Source organism: Miscanthus floridulus, chromosome 18 (genome assembly GCF_019320115.1).
Source record: "Miscanthus floridulus cultivar M001 chromosome 18, ASM1932011v1, whole genome shotgun sequence".
NCBI classification, from domain to species: domain Eukaryota; kingdom Viridiplantae; phylum Streptophyta; class Magnoliopsida; order Poales; family Poaceae; genus Miscanthus; species Miscanthus floridulus.
Genome location: NC_089597.1, coordinates 3093423 through 3108475, shown reverse-complemented (window position 1 = coordinate 3108475; position 15053 = coordinate 3093423).

Below are 15053 nucleotides of genomic sequence, written 5' to 3'. Positions count from 1 at the left end.
GAAGATTATTTTATTTCATTTTAAACTAGGGCTACAACAGCAACATATATTTCTGGTGCTCATAAAAATCTGAGAAAATTACAGTAGCATAGTACTACTCTAAGTAGACTACCATAAAATTTTCATAGCATTTGGAAAAGTAAAATAGCCTATACAAAAATAACAAGCTATGGCATAAATATGAGCATGAAAATACTTTATATTATGAAAAGTATCAAACAATAGATTTAATATTTTTCCTATGTTCTACACAGTAAACAATCACTGCACAAAAATTATCATACACATATTTTATACAATTTTTGCTCTCTATTAAAATAACAAAAATCATCAATTAAAGGCACTTGAACTACACATCAATATTTCTCTACAGAACATGCATGTCATATATTTTTCATAGAAAGTACATCTCAAGAATAGATCAACTAAATTGGAATCATATTTTCTGATGTATATTCTATTTATTAAGCATTTTCCAAGAAAACAGCAAATACAAGAATTAAATAAAACCCTATACAAAAGTATCACAAAAACCACATGCAATATTTTTGTTTCATCAAATTTGGACCAATATTTCTCAATTTATGAATTTCCAAAGCATTTGAACAAAATTTAGAAATTATTTCTTTTATTTTTGAAAAAACAGCGGGCCTTAAAACGCTGGGTGCACCCGGTGCAGTGCACCTAGGTTCGCGCCGAGGAGCTGACGCGCGGGCCCCCACGGTTCAGCTGGACCCACCTGCCAGCCACTACGGTAGGGGAGGCAGTGCTGACCGACGTGAGCTCACCGTCGACAAAGTGGCCGGCGACGAGGTCACCACCAACGTGACCACCGTGCCAGGGCGGACACGACAGTGCAAGCGGTAGGGCCGGAGGAGCTCGAGAGCGAGCTGGCCGGCGGCCATGGCGGCGCGGTGGCGCGGCTCACCATCGGCTGGCCATCTCCGGCCAAGAGGTGGTGTGAGAAGTGGCGTGGGAGCTCCACCGAGCTTGGGCGGTGCTCGTGCGCATGAAGGGAGGTCGAGGATGGAGCAGAGAGGGGGAGTCCACGGAGCGGAGCTCTCCGGTGAGCTCAGCCGTTACTCTGGCGAGGGATTCCCAAGGATGGGAGGCTTCCCACGGCTTACCAAGACAAGCGCGAGATGCGTGAGGTGGAGGAGGTGCTGAGGTTGAGGTGTAGCGGCTGGCGGTGAGCGGTGGTGGCCGGTATGGCCAACTCCGACGAGGCGCGCGCGGTGGCGAAGCTTGCCTGCGTGCGCGGGAACTGCTGCTGCTGTACTACGGCTAGCGGAGTGGAGAGGCAAGTGGGGAGCGTGGCACGATCAGGCAGGTGAAGGCGAGCGCATGGAGTGGCGGGGCCCGCTAGGGTGCCACCCGTACGCCATCGCCGACGAGCGGCGGCCACGCGGTGGCAGTCCTCTGTGCGCGGTCGGCGCAGGCGCATGAGTTGGCGCGGGCGAGCGAGCGGCGGGCTGGCTTCGACCGTGGGCCGAGAAGCGAGGGCGCGGCCCGCTAAGCCAGGCTCCCTTCTCTTTTTTTTTAAAAAAAATTCAAACAGCCCCAAATTCATCATTTTGAGCAACTTAAAAGCATTTTCAAGATTTGGTGTAAAAACAAAAGTTGCTCCATTTTTCAAGCTCTACAACTTTGCCAAAAAGAGTAAGACCAAAATTCAATTAGATTTTGAACTATAGATTTAAAGTTAATTTAAATCAAAAACCCTATTTTTAGAAGATTATTTTTAAAAGCAAAATTTTAAGATAACTTTGAATATACACCTTGCTCCAAATCGCATCCTAATTACTTCTAAGTGGTCTAAGTGATCAACCTAGGTACACACATGGCAAAACAAATATAGCATCCAATCTATTAAAACAAAACTATGCAACATACATGTTTCATTAGTATGTTTCAATTCTATATTTCATGTCATGCTTATGAATGCATAATAATGATTATGCTCATGATTTGCAAAATGCTAATGCATGCTTAACACCAGGGTGTTACAGCCCTCCCCCTTATAAGAATCTTGTCCTGAGATTTTGAGTTACGAACCATTTGTTATAAAAATCCTTATAAGCGTTTTGCAGATATTCTCCTGTTTCCCACGTCGCATCACCATCATCGTGATGACTCCACTGTATCTTATATGTTCTCACCACTTTATTCCGAGTGACTCAGTCCTTAGTGTCCAAAACTCGAACCGGTTGCTCATGGTATTCCAAGTCTGATTTGATCCGAATGCCCTGAGGTTCTATTCTCTCTTCCAGAACACGCAAGCACTTCAACTATGATACATGGAAGACTGGAAAGATCAAACCCATCGCTTCTGGTAACTATAACTTATAAGCCACGGAACCCTTCTTCTCTATGATCTTGTATGGTCCTACAAACCTAGGAGCGAGCTTTCTCTTTACTCCAAACCATTGTACTTTCTTCATTAGAGTAACCTTCAGATAAACGTAGTTACCAACTTGAAATTCTAGCGGTCTCCTTCTCTTATCTGCATAACTCTTCTAGCATGACTATGCCGCTTTCATGTTTTGTTGGATAATACAGACCTTTTTCTCAGCCTCATCAACAAAATCGATTTCGTAAAACCTTTTCTCTTTAGGCTCAACCCAATTCAATGGTGTCCTACATTTCCTGCCATACAATACTTCAAATGGAGCCATCTTGATACTCTCTTGGTAATTGTTGTTGTAAGCAAACTCTGCCAAAGGTAACCATGATTCCCATGAACCCCTAGACGATAACACACAAGCTCTAAGCATATCTTCAAGAACAGCATTAACTCGCTCTGTCTGCCCATCTATCTGTGGGTGGTAAGCTATACTACGAACCAAGCTAGTACCCAAACCTTTATGAAGATGCTCCCAAAAATGAACGGTAAACTGTGACCCATGGTCAGACACGATAGTCTTTGGTATACCATGTAATCGGACAATCTCTGCAATGTACTTCTCAACATACTGAGGGGGTCGAAAAGCGTTCTTAACTGGTAAAAAGTGAGCTGATTTGGTAAGGCGATCTACAATCACCCAAATCGAATCATTCCCCTTTGGTGTGGTGGGAAGACCGGTGATAAAATCCATACTTATATCATCCCATTTCTAATCTGGTACTGACAAAGGTTGCAACATTCCTGCAGGTCTCATGTGAAGAGCTTTCACTCTACAACACATGTCACAACGAGCAACATACGCTGCAATCTCCTTCTTCATCTTCGTCCACCAATAACGAGGTCTCAATTCTTGGTACATTTTGCTACTTCCAGGATGGATAGACAACTTAGAGTGATGAGCTTCATCCATCAATTTGTTCTTGAGCTCTCGATCTTTAGGTACAACCAGACGGTCCTTAAACCATAACACTCCTTGTTCGTCCACTCTAAAGTGCTTGGTCGGTTCTTTCTTCATTTTCTCCTTGATATGGAATATTCCCTTATCTGTTTTCTAACCCTCAATGATCTTGCTCTCCAAGGTACAACTAACCTAGATATTATGCAACACAGCAGGATGCAACAAATTAAACCCATCTTCAAACAACGGTTGCATAGCAAGAGATTGTGACTTCCTACTTAAGGCATCTGCTACTACATTTGTCTTTCCCGGATGATAGTGCACATTCAGATTATAATCCTTTATCAGCTCTAACCATCTTCTATGTCGCATATTCAACTCAGACTTAGTAAATATGTACTTGAGACTCTTATAATCTGTAAAGATATTGCACACATTCCCAAGCAAGTAGTGTCTCCAAATCTTTAGAGCATGCACAATGGCCGCAAGCACTAAATCATGTGTAGGATAGTTAACCTCATGCTTCCTCAACTAACATGAGGCATAAGCAATGACCCTTCCATCTTGCATCAGAACACATCCTAAACCATTCTTTGATGCATCGCAAAACACATCAAACGGCTTCTCTATATTCGGTTGCGCCAGAACAGGAGCAGTGGTTAGCAAATTCCGCAAGGTGCAGAAAGCTGCCTCACACTCTATTATCCAAACGAACTTATGATCCTTCTATAGTAAACTTGTCATTGGCTTGGCAATCTTCAAGAAGTCTGGTATAAAACGACGATAGTAACCGGCTAATCCAAGAAAACTCTGAACCTTATGAACTGTGCTTGGTGCCTTCCAATCCATAACCTCTTGTATCTTACTAGGATCCACTGAGATTCCATTCTCAGATAACACATGACCGAGAAAAGAAACTGTCTTCAGCCAGAACTCATATTTACTAAACCTAGCATACAGCTGGTGATCTCTGAGTCTAGTCAAGACCATTCTTAGATGCTCTGCATGATCCTATTTGTTCTCTGAGTATACAAGAATGTCATCAATGAACACAATCACAAACTTATCTAACTCCAGCATAAAGACCGAATTCATCAGATACATAAAGTATTTAGGAGCATTTGTCAAACCAAAGGACATGACAAGATACTCGTACAAACCATATCTGGTGGAGAACACGGTTTTGGGTATATCTTGTGGTCTAATCTTGATCTGATGGTACCCTGATCTCAAATCTATCTTGGAGAACACCTTGGCTTTTGACAATTGATCAAACTAGATATCAATCTGAGGTAGAGGATACTTGTTTTTAATTGTCACCGCATTCAGTGGCTGGTAGTCCACGCACATCCGTAAGGAGTTATCCTTCTTCTTCACGAACAGTGCGGGACATCCCCATTCCGATGAACTTGGACGAATTAAACCCTTAGTCAACAGATCTTGGAGTTGTTTCTTCAACTCGGCTAATTTATTTGGAGGCATCCGATAAGGCCTTCTTGAGATCGGTGGTGTTCCAGGGATTAACTCAATGGCAAACTCAACATCTCTGTCCGGTGGAAGACCGGGTAACTCATATGGAAACACGTTCGAAAACTCACATACTACTGGAATATTGGCTAGAAGAGTAGTTTGGACTGCACAAGTTGTGCTGGCCAGATCTATTCTCCGAGGTAAGGTTACTTGAAATGTACCTTCTCCAATAGGTTCCTTGAGAGAAATGCTTCTTTCTCCAATATCAATTACTACTCCCATCTTCTTCATCTAGTTTATTCCCATAATCACATCCAGAACTAGCTCTGGCATAACTATCAAGTTAAGCTTATACTACCTGTCTGCTATACTCAGGGTTACCCCCTGGATTATTTGATTAGTTAACATATCAGCCCCAGCTGAACTTATTCGATAAGCACATTCTAATTCAACTATCTTTTGCTCATACTTTCTTGCAAATGCTTGACTTATGAATGAATGAGATGATCTAGAATCAAACAAAATGACTGTAGGATGATTGTTGATAGAAAACATACTAGCTATCATGGGCTCTCCTTCTGGGATGTCATCAATGGTGGTGTGGTGCACACGAGCTTGGTACTGATTCTGCTGCTTCTTGGGATATGGGCAAAACTTTGCAAAGTGCCCAGGTTGATTGCAGTTGAAACACGATCCTCTTACTTGAGTAGCAGCTCCAGATGAACTACCTTGTCCAATCTTGGCTTGTGGCACCGCCATCTTGAATGGCTTCTTATTCCTCTGAGGTTACTGGGCATTCTGATTCCTCCGCTAGGGTGGCCTGAACCTTGCACCAGGGGCAGGTGGACGATACGCAGAACGATTTGCCATCAGGGCCCTTGGTTGGGATGGACCTGACTCAAAAGCCCTCTTGCGAGTCTTAGATGTAGCATATACATTGTTGTTCTTTTCTTGCTTTAAGCAGTCACTAACAAAGTCATTGAAACCAGTTCTCGTGTTGGTACCCACGTGCTTCATTATCTTGGGATTAAGACCTCTCTTAAAACTAGCGATCTTTTTGGTATCGGTATTCACCATGTCAGAGGCATAGCGACTTAGATTGTTGAATGCATGTAGATACTATGTCACAGTCTTGGTGCCTTGATTCAGTGCTAGAAATTCTCCAAACTTCATTTCTGTCAAACCAGGTGGAATATAAACTCCACGAAAAGCCTCAGTGAATTCCCTCCAAGTAATATGGGCATTGGGGGGAAAAGTGGTGTGGTGGTGCTTCCACCACATTCCTATAGGGCCTTGTAGCTGATGAGCTGCATACTCAGTCTTCAACACTTCTGTCATCCTTAGAACACGAAACTTATCTTCCATGGTGTTTATCCACTCTTCTGCATCCAATGGCTCTGTCGCTTCTTTGAAAATTGGTGGTCTGGTGTCCATAAAGTCCTTGAAACTGCTATACTAATTCACTTCATGTCCACCTAGGTTTAACCCATGGCGGGTGTTGTCAGCAATGTGGCGCAATGTAGCTTCCATGTTCTGCTGCATGCTCTCCATGTTGCGTTGACTTCTAAGGAACTGTGCGAAGAACTATTCCGCGGTGTACGGTGGAGGAGGAGGTGGTGGTGGATCATGGTTCTCATTCCTAGGGGCACTGCCACCTACCTTAGTAGCGTCATACATAGTACGATGAGTGTTTGGCATCTGCATATTTCAGCAACAGTAATTATTAGGCGATGTTGTAGAAATTGCAGGTGAATAAAAAATTATGTCGTACTGAATTCACTATAGAGAATAAATTCATACAATAAAACAGGAGCACAATAAGTCATTCCAATTAACACAACATCACTAATTAGATTACTTAAGCACACACATCGCGTCCATTACAACCAAATTGCCAGCATACATACACTGGACTTTTGACATTCAGATATCGCCACAAACACATCCAAGTTTTCCAACATTACATCAAGGTCTTAGTCTTTCTACTCATTATTACATGCCAAACATGCCAACCATGCAAAAGGTCATCGCAAACGAACCCCTACTAGCTAGCGCAACAACTACTAGCCTACTCATCGTGGTCGCTGTCTAAGTCAAAGATGTCGACATTGTCACTATCAACATCATCGTTGTCATCATCAGCTGGTGCCTTAGGCTCTTCGGGATCCTCGTCCTCATCTAGATCCATCTCTGCTACTCTAGGAGGAACATAAGGGTGGAGCTGGTTATTTAGCTAATGAACCTCCTCATGTAGGTTGCCGTTGTACTCTTCTACATTGGCCAGCTGCTGCTCCAGCTCAACCTGTCGAGCTCTCAGAACATCTTCTGCAGACCAGGCTTCATTCCTCTGGTGGAGCACATGGATCAACATGTGCTCAGTGTTCCTGTTGGCGGTGGTCAGACGCTCAACCTGCTCTCTCAGTGCATGTATGTCTCCCTCATAGACTCCAGTCCTCCGGGTCGCCTGATCCCTCTGATGAGTCAACTGAGCCATCTCTGCATTGAGCCTCTCAATCTCGGCGTCGTGATCCCTTTGAAGCTGACGTCGGTCATCGTAGGCCTAACCAAGAGCACTAGACACATGTCTCAGGCTACCTTCTACTCCATCGAAAGCCTTCATCACTGCAAACATGGCGCTCATAGCAGGGTTATCACTGTTCTATCCTTCTGCTGCACCAATCTCTAGATATCTTCCTCTTGCTTGCTGCCATGAGTCAGTGGAGGGGTTGCCCCTCGGAAAGACTCCAACTATAGCGGCTACCAACTCCTGAGGAAAATGATCCATGATATCCCTCAGTATCCCAAAGGCTACCCTGTCAGCTGCTTCTTTAGCGGTCCTACCAGTTGACTCATAACACCAACCAGTCCACTCAGAACCATCACCTCGGGGATGAATAATGGCCTCCACAGTAACCAAGAGACCTTCCCCCAATTGCTCATTTGTCTAGAAATAGCGGGGCTCCATTCTATCAGGATAGCCTACATAGCTGAGCACTCTCCACAAGAGTGTAGGCATCCCAAACTCTCCAAGAAATGTGTGGTGCTGACGGGTATGTGGAGCAAGCTGATGGCGGGGAGCTCTGCCTCCGGTGGACTTGCGAGCGGTCTGCTTTGTGCGTGCCATTTGTAGCAGAATTTTTTGTTTTTACCCACGTGAGAACAAGGTTAAGTTGTCATTTTTATCAAAATGAGATAATCAAGTTATAAGGGAAGAAACAATGCCATGAATGATATGTAACAATATGATGCATGCATGTTCCGTACGTTCTCACAAACTTAGGAAAAATAACAATTGCTAGCGGCATAGACGATAGCATACAACAGTCTCTCATAAACGTAGCTAATATGTACTACACGATAGCACTGTTATGTACCTGCAAAAGATCCACTTCAGCCCAAACCCTAATAGTATGAAAAATATGCATGAAAGCAGTAAAGTAATCTACTCGCTCTACACGCATCCCCAGATACGTGTACAATGATAGCAACTACCCGAACCATCGTCCTATCGATGGCATTGTCACCACAGGACGGAATTCCCCACACATTGGATACCTTCATACAAACACGCGTATGGCATGTAAATAACCCGGCATCATATAAGCACTTCCCTAGATCGACAGTGTATCCGATCATGCTCTCACAACTCTCACTTACCGAGACGTAGAGGCAATGGATCCATACATTACCACTCAAGTGAATGGCACTCATATAATAGCACGCCGTATGAGCAACGAAATAGAAATATGATGCAAAGACCCCCAAGTCAGTACTTAAATAAGCCACCTAGAGTCCTTAACTGGGCATACAGGATATGACCACTGGCACACTATTAAGTTTTAAACCTTAGTTTTAAACACAATTTTGGTTTTAAATACTCATGGGATGGTAGTCCACGCACATCCGTAAGGAGTTATCCTTCTTCTTCTTCACGAACAGTGCGGGACATCCCCATTCCGATGAACTTGGACAAATTAAACCCTTAGTCAACAGATCTTGGAGTTGTTTTTTCAACTCGGCTAATTCATTTGGAGGCATCCGATAAGGCCTTCTTGAGATCGGTGGTGTTCCAGGGATTAACTCAATGGCAAACTAGATGCATGGAATGTAGATGAACATGTTTAACTTTATTGGACATAGTAGAAGTAAAGCTTTTCTACAAGGTAGCCAACATCATCCAAGAACATGTACTACTATACTACTACTACAACCACTGTATTTGTTGTATCTTTGAAGCATCTTAGCTTTTAATGCATGTTTAGTTAATAATGTTTGCTTTGGTGTATCTTTGAAGCATCTTAGCTTGCTGTGGTGACTTGGCATGTTAGTACAGTGGTTGTAGTAGTAGTATAGTAGTACATATTCTTGGATGATGTTGGCTACCTTGTAGAAGAGCTTTACTTCTACTATGTCCAATAAAGTTAAATATGTTCATCTACATTCCATGCATCATGATCATTACATGTCATCTCTCCGATGCACCTATGCATGAGCACTTATACATTTGCATCATACAGGATCGCAGGAGGAGTTGCTAGTAGCAGTTTAGGAAGAGCAGACTAGGACAGATCCACAAAAAATCCAGGCACAGGAGGTGCCAGAGGAAGAGGAGCAAGGAGAGGACTTGCCTGAGTGCATGGATCATCAACCTAGTTCGTTCGAACGAGGAAAGCTCCGGAGCATTCTAAGTATCCTACTTTATAAAAGCAATTCTTTCTATATATGAGTTTATATATTGTTGCATTAAGTTGTAGGAGTTGATTAAAACCGTTGATGCATTTATTACTATCCTTGCCTACCTTATTACCTTTTTACCCTGTTAGGTCAGGATCAAATAACTGCTTAGCCTTGCTTAGACCGGTAGCGATCGGTGATTTCCGGTCACCTAAATTTATTGGTAGTTACTGGAAGAATTTAGCTATGAAAAGAATGATATCCTAAAATTAACCATGTGGGATGGATAATTGGAGACGGGACAGAAAAGTTGGAGGCAACCAGATAGGATTCTGGGGTGTTGTTAGTTTTCCGTCTGTATCGATTAAGGACCGATCGTTGCTCATCCCTCTTGTCATGTTGAATGTATGCCTCACATTTAGTTGGCCGAATAAAGTACCTTTCGACCGTGAAGCTAGTGACACTATTCGAGCCAGGATAAACTCGGATTGGCAGACTGGTGCTGAAGGGGGTATGACGGGGACGCGAAAAGTGAGCCCAAGGTGCGTCCTAGCTGTCGAGCGGTCCCTGGGTAGTGCGGTCCATGACTGTTATCCCGCGGCTACTTGGAAAGTGTCATTAGTGATCTATAGCTCACTTGATCGGTGAGTGTGGTTTGTGTGAGGAATAAATCACCAGCTGGTTAGAAATCGATTCGAATCGTCATCGCTCCTGGATAGTGAGCACTTGACTCGAGCTACATCATCGTAGTAATTATGATGGAACACTGATGGTTATCTAGATGGTATGGGATATGCTAAATCTAAGTTGGTAACTGGATGTTATTGGTTAATCCAGTGATTGCTATAGTATAGGTGCTTACCTAGATGGATAGGTCATAATAAAGATGATGCAAAGTACTTAAAATGGTTTCTTCATGATAGCTTATGCTTTTCGCAAACGAGTCAGCTAGCCCACTAAAGAAAGCCTTGCATAATCCTTGGTGTCGCTTTATTTTGGTTTAAGACGGGTAAGTCTAGCTGAGTACCTTCTCGTACTCAGGGCGTTGTTCCCATTGTTGTTGTAGATGGTCAAATGTACTACGGCTATTGCATTAACTGCCTGTACCCGGCGATGGGCGACAACTAGGACCAAGGGCAATGGTCACTCCGTATCTCTCATCTGATGCTTTTGTTGGAGGTGACTACCTACTGGCACTGTATCTGAACCAAAAGTGTGTGTGTCTTTAAAACTATTTGCTTCTGCTATTTCAGTTTGAACTTGGGTTGTAATAACTTTATGTTCTAAACTCCGATGTATCCAACTGTCATTGCAAACTCTATGTAACATGTGACGGTGATTGCTAAACTTGTACGATCTTGGTTTGTATGTTGATTGGTTTGAAATCCTTCGTGGTTTCACAGACTACCGGGTTATACGGGCTTAAGTTTGCTAAATTATCTGATTCGGTGGAAGATTTCCTTACTTAATCTCGTATAATTGGTCGGTTCTGTTACAGTAGAGCAGTTTCTTTTTCTATCGCGCCTTTTCTTTTCTCGCTCGCCCATTGGACAACATGAGAGGTGGGATCGATCACATGGGGTGACAGACGGACGAACCAAGGCAATTATCACATCAAAACGGTGTCCACACTTTATTCTTTTTTGTTGTAGTTGTAGGAGATAATATGGTATGTGGGGGCATACTGCATTTTATGATGATTCAGCTTTCGGTGAAGTGAGAAGTGACCGACCCCTAGTGCCATTATTTGAAACTTGTGTTTTCGTTAATGCCACTTCTATCATAAAACCGTCAAGTTGCTGTTATTTGGTATGCTCCTCCCAACTCTTAATAAAATTTTGCTCACATAGGTCAATTGTGCTAAGCAATTGAATTAAGTTGCACGGTAATATAACATATGGGAGTACGTGACATGAGGAAAATATAAGTTTAACACAATCGCACGTGTACGACACATCTTGGATGGCCAGGTCATACTGTCCGGCTAGACTAGGCGCATGCCATGTTAGAGCATAATTTTTAATACATTTTTTAATGAGAATTACAAAAAAATACTCAATTTCAAAGGAATTACAGAAATAACGTGCACACATTCGGCTTGCGTGCATACTTGTATAAGTATCTTGGTCGTGCACACATTCGGCTTCCTACGGTGCAACAATCGTTGTTCTCATGGGGAAACGAGTGATATGTGTTGTTGTTAGCAACTCTACTAGATTGGTTCACAGATAACTTGATTTAGGCAAGGAAAGTACAGGACCTCAGAGGAAAGGGTGGTTGGAATCAACAAGCAAGGGAATAAGGTGCTAGGATATAGGTCTAGAAGGAACTGGAGATAGGAATCCGGGTACAAGAGAGATAGAGAGTTGAGAAGAAGATCAGTAACTAGGGAGAGGTACTATGTTTTCTCGTAATTGTTCGATGCCCTTCCTCTTGCCATCCTGGCCCTTTGTATTGGCTTGGCCTTGCCTTTGCTTCTGTCTGACAGTCCAGCCCCACCTAACAGTCCATCTTACACATATCCCTGACATTCCATCTTACACATATCCCTGACATTCCCCCTTCTTAAAATTCGGCTTGCCCCCAAACCGGTGGAGAAGTTAGGATCCACTAGGATCCCAGGGAAACTGCGAGCACCTGATTTGGATCAGAAATGTGATCTTGATCCCCATAGAAGAAGGTAATTGGAGAAGTTCCTTTGCCTCTGCAGTTGGAGCAGCATGCAGAATGACATCACACGTTTGTTGTCCATGTCTTTTCGTCATCCTTGAGTGATGAATCACACGATCACATTCAGTTGGAGTAGAATAGAAACAAGGATGCCATCGACAAGAGCAGGCAACAAATGTACTCATCTTGCTGGCAATTGAATTGGTTCTGAGTAAAGCAGCATTTTCCAAATACTTGTCATATACAAGGGTTGCGAGGGAATTGCAGTCCCAGCAAGTGTGTATATAATTATATGTGACTGTAAAATCAGCTTGTCCATCCATGAGTGCTACCAGTGCAAGCAAATGGCAAGAACAGCGAACAATTGTAATTTGAAGAAGTCCAGTTTCCATCAAAGTTGCTGACACACCAACAACGTGCATTCCTGCTACTTCAAGTGGACAACACTGAAATAGTTGTTGCATATTAGATGTTACTGTAACAACGAGATGTTCACCTTCCACCAGAAATTCTCTTTTGAGCATGTATGCACGTGATAGAATCATGCCCCATTGACCAACACTAAGTGGCAGCATAGCTCTTCTATCATTGATGAGATGCAGAAGAATTATAGCCAGAGCCTGAAGCTTTCCAGGAAACAACTGAATCATGTATACCCTTAACCATGTGCATGACAACTTGATATCGTTGAGTCCAGCAACTTGCACTGCATTTTGAAGTAACTCCAGCCAAAGTTTCCAGCACTCTTGACAGCTTACATAATGGAAGAATGGAACTGTAGACTGGCCCAATGAGCAGCTAATCACAAAACTCACGATAACTGAAACCATGTCCCGTTGCTTTGGGGTGGGGGCTATGGAGGCTTGTACTGCACAGCAACCCATCCTAAATAGATCAGTGACCAGAAACCCAAATAGAGTTGAGTGGAGTTCACAAGCATAGTATTCACTGAAAGTGATGTCTTCAAGTGCACAGGGGCTGCATAACCACAGAAAAATGGCCAAGGGATTGGCCTGAGATGGACTGCATCAAAACTGATATCAATGCAGAGCTTCATCTGAACAGATTGACCTTGTGTAGGTGTCAGCCATGGTTGAGAAGCTATACTAGTATGAACTATAATGTGCACACTAGAAACACCTCTGTCACAATCTCTTCCATGATTAACTATTTTCAGCTTGCTAAGAACAGATGCATTCATCACCTCAGGATCAAGCAATGATATACCAAGAGGTACATGAAAAACAACGAATCTCATTGGTCTCATCAAGCATTTCCAAGACTCTACAAGTGCAGGAAGCACACACCAGATTTGTTGTTGAGTTGATACATACCATGGGGGCTTCCAGAGTCGGCCAGGGTGACCCGTGGTAGAGTTCCTCACAGCCATGTAGAACGACAGCCATGGTGTAGGTCATAACTCAGCATCACAACCCGTCAACCTCAGTTCGTCAGGTGGTGGCCATGGTTGGTGTTGATCGACTCCCAGTGACATACGACTCGACAGCTCGAAGCCAATGCAGATGTTGTAGAAGATGTCTGCATGCAGTGACAATTCCTCGAACACCTGGCATGAACCCAAGCTGGCATGCTCCAGAGATATCGAACTCAACATGGCAGGGCTTGGGGTTGAGGCACCTGGGAGGCCGCCGAGGACGTCGCCAAGGCCACCGGTCGTGCTCCACGGTGCCATCTCAGCGCCGACGAAGACGACGTTCATGCCGGTGGAGCGCCGACGACGAGGGACGGGGACCTGCCCGTGGGCCTGCTACTACCTCGAAGCCGAGCACGCACGGGCCCGCATGCTGAGCATGTGGGAGACGGCGATGTGCTCGGAGTAGACCCCGTAGGGCGAGTCGGCGGCGGCACAAACCTTGAGCGCGACCAGTGGGTAGGGCGCGGCGCTGGCGGGGTGTGGCGCGCGGCGGGCATGCCCCGACGAGGATGCGGGGTTGGAGACGATTGGACTGGAGGAGACGGAGAGGATTTGGCCCTTCGCGAGCATCATCTGCGTGCTCCGACCCACGGAGGCCTCGGCCTTGGGCTCTGGGTCCGGCTCGGCGTCGGCGTTGTAGTGGATCTGGTCGGCGAAGATGGCGGCATTGGGCGCGGGGTAAGTCGTGGCGTCGCCGCCTTTTCTAGACACGAACTCCTCGCGCGTGAGGATCGAGGCGTGCACGGTTATGAAGGAGCTAGTGGAGAAGGCCGCAGAGCGGGGATGCACTCGATGTCAACGAGGCCGCACTAGGCGAGCTTCTGGACGACGTCGAGTGGCGCGTCGGGGTTGGTGGAGGTGAACTGGTGGACCTATATGTCGGTGAGGGAGTCGGCTCCCGGGAGCAAGTCATGGTCGGTGGGGTCGAACTCGAGGGTGATGTCGGTGCCGTCAGCAGCATCGGTGGCGGGTGGCTCCTCCATGTGGGCAGGCTGCTCGAATAGCCCACCCCAGTTGTCGGAGCAGTTGTTGGCGGGCTGCTCGAAGAATCCGCCCCAATTGTCGGCTACCACCTCGACTCCGTCCGCAACAGACAGAGACGGAACGAGGACGCCCGGAGAGGCCTCGCACGCGGCGTCCTGCACGGTGAATCTCCGATCCCACTTGCGCTCGAGAAGGTCCTTCTGGTCAGAGAGTTGCTTCTAGATGGTGGCCTGCTCGACGGAGAGCTTCTGGATCTCCTTCAGCAGAAGTTGCGTGTCGGGGTTCATTGTTTCACTCCGCGGGGCTCGGCAGGTGTAGTGGAATTGGATCGGAGGCTTCGGTGGCGGTGGCGGTGGTGATCGATCCAGGACGCCTATTCTCGGCTTGACTCGCGGATCTGAGGAATTTCAGGAACTCAATCGCGCTACAACAGCTCACTGCGGCGCGACGAGATCAAGCAACCACGACAAATTGTGAATCAGAGTAGAAGATAGGAAACGCGGAAGAGAATCGAAAAG